Source organism: Lycium barbarum, chromosome 3 (assembly GCF_019175385.1).
Source record: "Lycium barbarum isolate Lr01 chromosome 3, ASM1917538v2, whole genome shotgun sequence".
NCBI classification, from domain to species: Eukaryota; Viridiplantae; Streptophyta; class Magnoliopsida; order Solanales; family Solanaceae; genus Lycium; species Lycium barbarum.
This window is the reverse complement of record NC_083339.1, coordinates 825498-832536: the sequence shown is the minus strand read 5'-3', so window position 1 is coordinate 832536 and position 7039 is coordinate 825498. Positions and strand designations below refer to the sequence as shown.

Here is a 7039-nt window from a genome sequence, read left to right as displayed (position 1 = left end):
CATGTTTTGTGACGTTATTTTCATATTGTATATTATTAAAGAATAAAATACATGCTTGCTTAATTTGTACAATGGATACTAATTTTATTCTGAAATAATTATTATATTATACTTTTTAGGAAAATTATATTTTAATCACCAACGGATTAGTTCGTCACATATATTTGGCGATAATAAGTTGTCCTAAAATCACTTTGCGTACGGATTGAATTGTATTTGATGATAATTATAATTGTCACTGATAATCACATTCTTTAGTGACAATTTTGTTTTGTCGGTAAAATCAATATTTTTAACGACAATATGATAGCTTTTAGCCATAAAATTATTTTTATCACCAATTTATGTATTTAATGACGAAATATTTTTTGTATATAAAAGATCGTTTTTAGTGACGAAAATACATTTTTTCAGCTACAAATTACATATAACTTTAAAGACAATTATGATCGTCACTGATTAAAATAATAATTAGTGACAAGGTTGTTTCGTCGGCATTAATTGTCTTTTTAGTGACAAAAACACACTATCAACCACAAAATTTTTATACTTTTTTTGACGAAGAAGTTTGTCATAAATAGTATGAATTTAAGGACGAAATTATTTTTTGTAGTTAATAAACCTTATTTAGTGATGAAACACTAAGTTGTCTTTGTATACTTTTAGCGACCCATGTTTAGGGACCAACGATTGACGATTTTTTTTTTCTCACAAAATATTTTTTGTGACGAAATATGAATTTTAAGTGACAACATAGTTCGTCACTGATAACCAAATTTGTTGTAGTGTATGTTCAAAGGTGCAACGATCTTATCCATCGCTCCACGTTCTTTTGGTTGTTAATTAAACTAACTTAACAACGTAACTTTATGTATTTTATTTCTAGAAAAATTAAAATCATTTTGACATCATAAGATGCAGAGGATCAGGATATTGAAAAACAGTCTAACTTATTCAAACATGTATGTAAGGGGGTTAACTACTAAAAATACTATGAATTAGCGATGGACAAGTTTTGTAGTTAAATAATCAAATCGATTGCTAATTCTATCTGGTGACGGTTTAGAAACGAATTGTCGAAAATTTTGTTAGTTAATCTACTTACCAATAGATTAACGACGAAATTTACAGCTAATGTCAATTCCATTTGAACCGTCTCTGCCGGAAAATCACACCGTACATATAAGGTCAGTTTTTTCTTAATATATATTAGTAGATGATAAACCGCCTTGCTTGAAAGTCCTTGTTTTTCGCAGGTGGAGCCATCGTTAAGACCCAAATGAATTAATAGTGAGCTCAGAACTACTCTAATAAATTAACCAAGCACAACGATCACATTCATAAATATTAAATCATGTACGTACATATTACTCAAGTTCAAGATCTCAGAGTTTACATACCCATATTAGTACAATTCTATCAAATTAAACACATCATTTTTTAGGATTTATCACTCCTTGTATAGTAGCCACTTCAAGCTTTTTCTTGGACCAACATACGCATCTATGAAAAATACAAACAGCTGCTGGACTATTGGGACACTGTTCTTCACAATCATATGGCTTATCACATTGATGACTTGCTTCAACATTGAAGGATCGAATATCTGCAACTATATAAAGAAAAAATAATTAAAAACAATTCATAAGTTCACATATGATATATTATTATCATTATCCTTTTTTTTTTTTGGCTCTAAGATATTGCAAATAAAAAATGTGGTTTGGTGTATGATGCATCCCCGTTCCAAAAAAAAAAAAAAATCTCTCCCTTCACATAGGATTCGAGCATCTGAGGCAGAGATTTATCCAAGATTTAAACTCTTTGGGTCCAATCATTAAGGTTCGTAGCATAATTGAACCCATTGTATTTTTAAAATTATAGGTTCAGTCTTACTATTTGTTGCAACTTTACTGGATTTTAAACATAAATATATGCTCTGCATTGAAACACTAGGTTTAGATGAACTTGGTGCCGTGACGTTGGGGGTCCAAGACTTGAAATATATGAGTTCCTGCGGTGACCTCAAGTTAATACTATGCATTAGTACAGGATTGACCACCAAACATTTATAGATGTGTAGGGAATTTCTATGTATAAAACTCACTATAGAGGGATAGGTGCAAGCCGCCTACCCTAAAGCAAGCATAAGTGCTTGATTTCACTGCTCGAACTCGTGACGTATAAGTCACATGGGAACAACTTTATCATTGCTGAAAGACTCCCTTCTTTAAATATATTACATTAATGAAAAACGAAAATCAAGGAACTAGAGGTTCAAGACTCCAGAAAATAAGAATTGAAGAGAAACAAACCCATGGTGATCAGCAACAAGGCAACAAAGAAAGCAGACTTCATCAGAATTTTGGCCATATTTTTTTTATTTCTTTTTAACTGCACTTTCTAACACAGAAAATATTATAAACTTTGGAATGATTTGGAGAAAGGTCTTTAGCATTATATAGTGGTAGAGCAATCATCTTATGGGACCAAAGTTGGTCAACATTTGGTATTTTTTTATTTTTTTTTTGGGTTACTGAATTTAATCCATTTTGCTAATAAAAATAAGTAGATAATGACGACATTAATTAGAAGGCAATGCACATCTAATGCAGTAAAGAATTAAAGATTAATTAATCAATCTTTCACATGAGAAAACAATAGAATATGGGTCATTTAGATTTTAGGTTGTGGCCAGTTCTCAATTGAGTTTAAGTTAAATACGTCGCTAATATAAATAATTTTTAACACTATCAGCAGGCCATTGATAATTGTTTTTATATAACTTTAACTCCAATTACGTTTTGGTGCAGAGCAGCTACCTTGAACATGAAGCATGGAGTATTTGCAAGTGCATATATGAAATAATAACTAAAAAAAATCATCATTTCACGTACGTATACTAAAATGAATGAATTACCAATAACGTTTGATTTTGTAAACGATCTCATCTGAAACTGAAAGTTTAAGTTATTTAAAAGGGGCCATATTTATTTATATAGGTTTGTCAGTTCTAATACGATCAGTGTTATCTCCTGAAAGTTTACATTGTTAAATATTTGTTTATTTAAGTAGGTCTATACAAACTATACTAAAGAATCTGAGTATCTAATTCAAAACCTCCCGTCAATTAGATGAATAATGACCTAAAGATATCTTTTGGTGACCTTAAGCTTGTACACCTAGTACTGTAGGGTGTATCTCAACACTCTGGCACGTACAAGTTGATTTTCGAGCTTGAACATAGACTTATAAGTCCAAACTAAACGTATATTAATGTGTATTAACTTGAATTTGCTATAAAAACTTATAAGCTTCGAATCCGGATTCACTTCTAATTGTGAAGAAATTTAACTTACTAGAGCATGACAAAAACGTAGACGAGAGTCTAACAACTTGTTTTTAATGTTCATAATTTTTTTTGTCAGCATAAACAATTAAATAGCCAATGATATTTGTATTACAATTATTTATTAAATGTGGACTTATCAATAACTTATTATTGTGTTTTAGCAAAACAGGCTGAATGTTAATAGTTGGTGGACTCAGCCTAATTCGTTTTCAATTGCGCTTTGCTATGGCGGATCAAGGTACGCACCTTCTTTTCATGTATTATATTATTTTATAGGTGTTCTTCATTTATGTGATTATTGTATTCGTGTTTCTTGTTGAATTTTAACAATTTGTTCATTCATTTGAAAGGCTAATCATTGATCTTGTTTTATCCTAAACCATATTTTTTAGCTGCAACGTTTGACTGCTGCTACTTATCAAACAATCAACACAATCTACCTCTATGTTGGTTGGACTTTCAAAAACTGTTTGGTGTGTGTCAAATCCTTCAAAAGTAATGCACGTTTGCAGGAAACTTGTGCACGAAATAATGCGGGTGCGGTGATATTTTTAAAGAATTCGAGCACTAAATCTACCTTCATGTATGTTTTGGTTATCCTAGCAAAAGAAATTCCATTCACACGGCCCGAATCCACACTTAGGTTCAAAGGTGCAAATATGTTATCCATCGCTCCACATTCTTTTGGTTGTTAGTTAAAATACAACTTTATGTATTTATTTTTCTAGAGAAATTAAAATCTTTTTGACATCATAAGATGCGGAGGATCGGGACATTGAAAAAACATTAAAACTTATTCAAACATGTATGAAATGGGGTAAATTACTAAAAACATATGAATTAGCGATGGACATGTTTTGTAGCTAAATAACAAAATTCACTGCTAATCATATCTAGCACCGGATTAGCAACGAATTATTGAAAATTCTGTTAGTTAGGATCTACTTAGAAACATATTAGTTCATAGCTAATTCCAATTCCACTTGAACCATCTCTGTCGGAAAATCACACCATACATATAAGGTCAATTTTTTTCTTAATATATATTAGTGCATGATAAACCGCCTTGCTGAAAATCCTGTTTTTCGGTGTTGGGGCCATCGTTAAGACTCAAGTAAATTAATAGTGAACTCAGAACTACTTTGATAAATTAATCAAGCACAATGATCGCATTCATAAATATTAAAACATGTATATATTACTCAAGATCAAGATCTCAGTTCTACATACCCATATCAGTACAATTCAATCAAATTAAACAAAATAAAACACATTAAGTTTTGGGATTTATCACTCCTTGTGTAGTAGCCACTTCAACCTTTTTGTTGGACCAACATATGCATCTATGAAGAATAACAAACAGGTGCTAGAGTTCGAGGACAACGTGGTTCACAATTATATGGATGATCACATTCATGAATTGCTTCAACCTTAAAGGATGGAATCTCTGCAACTATACAAAGAAAAAATAATTAAAAACAATTAATACTTTCACATGTGATATATTATTATCATTCTTTTTTCCTTTTTGCTATAAGATATTGCAAATAAAGAGTGTGGTTCGGTGTATGAATCATCTCCCTTAAGAAAAAAAATAATTTCCCGTCCACATAGGGTTCAAGGATCTGAGGCATAAGCCGACTCAAGATTTAAACTCTACGGGTCCAACCATTAAAGGTTCTTAGCATAATTGAACCCGTTGTATTTTTAAAACGGAAAGGGTCAAATATGTCATCGAACTATCGGAAATGACTCATTTATGCCGCTTGTCAATAGTTTGGCTCATTTACTCCATCGCTGTTACAAAATGGCTCATCCATGCCATTTCCATGTATGTGTCGGATTGTTTAATTAATTTGGGATTAAAAGTTGAGCCGGTTTAATTAAACAATGTTGACCTCAAATTGGAGGCCACGTGTCATATTTGACATTGTAAAACAGACGTTGATGAAAAATGGCATGAATAAGTCGTTTTGGTAACGGCGATGGCTTGGATGGATTCTGTAATGGCAATGGCATGAATGAGCCAAACTTGTTTACTTCAAACTTTGACTTGTTAAAGCAAACACATCTATGAAAAACACAAATAGGAACGAAACAATACCTACAATCTCTTGTATGATGACATTTGTGTGCCTCTGTCACCTTAGATGGAATATATGTGACTAAAAATATTTAAAACAAATCAAATTATCATTTCACATATATAGCAAAAGTTTGTCACTAGTTCTATGTAACGACGAATTATTTAGCACTAAATTAGGGCCGCAAGGAGTAAAAATTGAAAGAGCTGAGGGACAAACCAGAGATCATTAGCAACAGGGAAAATTAGTAAACAAGAACTGGAATTAATGACGGATAAATTTTGTAATGAAGCAGCAAAATTCTATCACTAATTTATTTAAACGATGAATTATTAAAAAAAAAATCTATCAAACAACAAATTATTTAGCGACAAATTAGGGCTAGAGAGAGATAATCAAAAAGAGGGACGATCACCCATGATGATTAGCAACAGAGCAACAACAAATGTTGAATACTTCATAAGAGCCTTCCCCATATTTTAATTTTATTTTGCAACTGCAGTTTCTACTAATTAATTATAACCTTTAACTGATTTTGATTTGAAGCAAGGTATTCTATAGCATTATATAGGGGCAAAAGTAAATCTCACTTGTCATGTAATTAATACTTATTAGCCGTACTTAGTTTAGCATAACTTAGTATTTAGATTAAAGTTATATTTTTTATGACTTATTAATTAGCAATACTTATTTTAACCGATTTTATTATCTTTTTTGTTGGATATTTTAATACGATGTGATCACCCAACTCATATTTTGTGTTATTTTCTTAAGATACACCTTAGTTATACAGTTGTATCTTACTATAACTAAAGAAATATTTGAAGTAAAAGTCATATGTATGAAGACTTTTTCGAGAAAAAAAAAACCCCGAAGAAATCAAATAACCCGAGAAAACCAGAAGTTGAAAAACCCGAATTTTATTGGTTTGGTTTATAAATTTAAAAAACCGACGCAATTGGTTTGGTTTGGTAATTGAAAAATCCGAACCAACCGGTCCATGTTCACCCCTATACAAACCTATAGAATGGTTTGGAGAAGAAAGCATTGATTTAAAGTGGACGGGGTTTTTGCCACATGGACAAACTGGGTGGACAACCATGCAGGCTTTTTCTTCCACGTCGGACTGCCCAGTCAGCATTCATGACAGTCTGTTAATGAGAGGGACATTTGTGGTCCCTTGGAATGATAGCGAGGGCTCTTTTGGTACCAAAAACAAATGGAGTGTATATGCAGTCTATTTCGGATAGTTCAAGGGTAATTTTTGCCTTTTCCGTAAAGTAAATTAAGTTTACCTTATTTATGAGGCCATATTATTTCATATTAAGTACAGAAGCCTTTTTTGGGTTGTTCACAAATGTGATGGGGTAAAACTCTTATATAGCCACTTTTTAGTTTATGTAAGTAAAAATAGGAATTACATGGAGTTACAAATGTCTTGGAATTTTACATGTAAAATTTGAAACTCTAAGATAGTGACTACAAAAATAAGACGGAAAGGTGAGTAGTGAGCCCTATTTCTACAATTTTGATGATGCACCAAAATATTAGTACAATAAGGCATCATTCCATTTAGCAAATGGCGTAATTATGGCAACATGTA

General features: G+C 31.7%; 1 long non-coding RNA gene across 1 annotated transcript; it reads right to left on the bottom strand.

Moving 5' to 3' along the window:
* Positions 1-1315: 1315 nt before the first annotated feature.
* LOC132633625 (uncharacterized) lies at positions 1316-2639 on the bottom strand. The gene is made up of 2 exons (XR_009579714.1): positions 2316-2639; positions 1316-1612 (listed from the first exon to the last, which is right to left on the bottom strand). It is a non-coding gene; the product is annotated as an uncharacterized LOC132633625 (long non-coding RNA).
* Positions 2640-7039: the final 4400 nt, after the last annotated feature.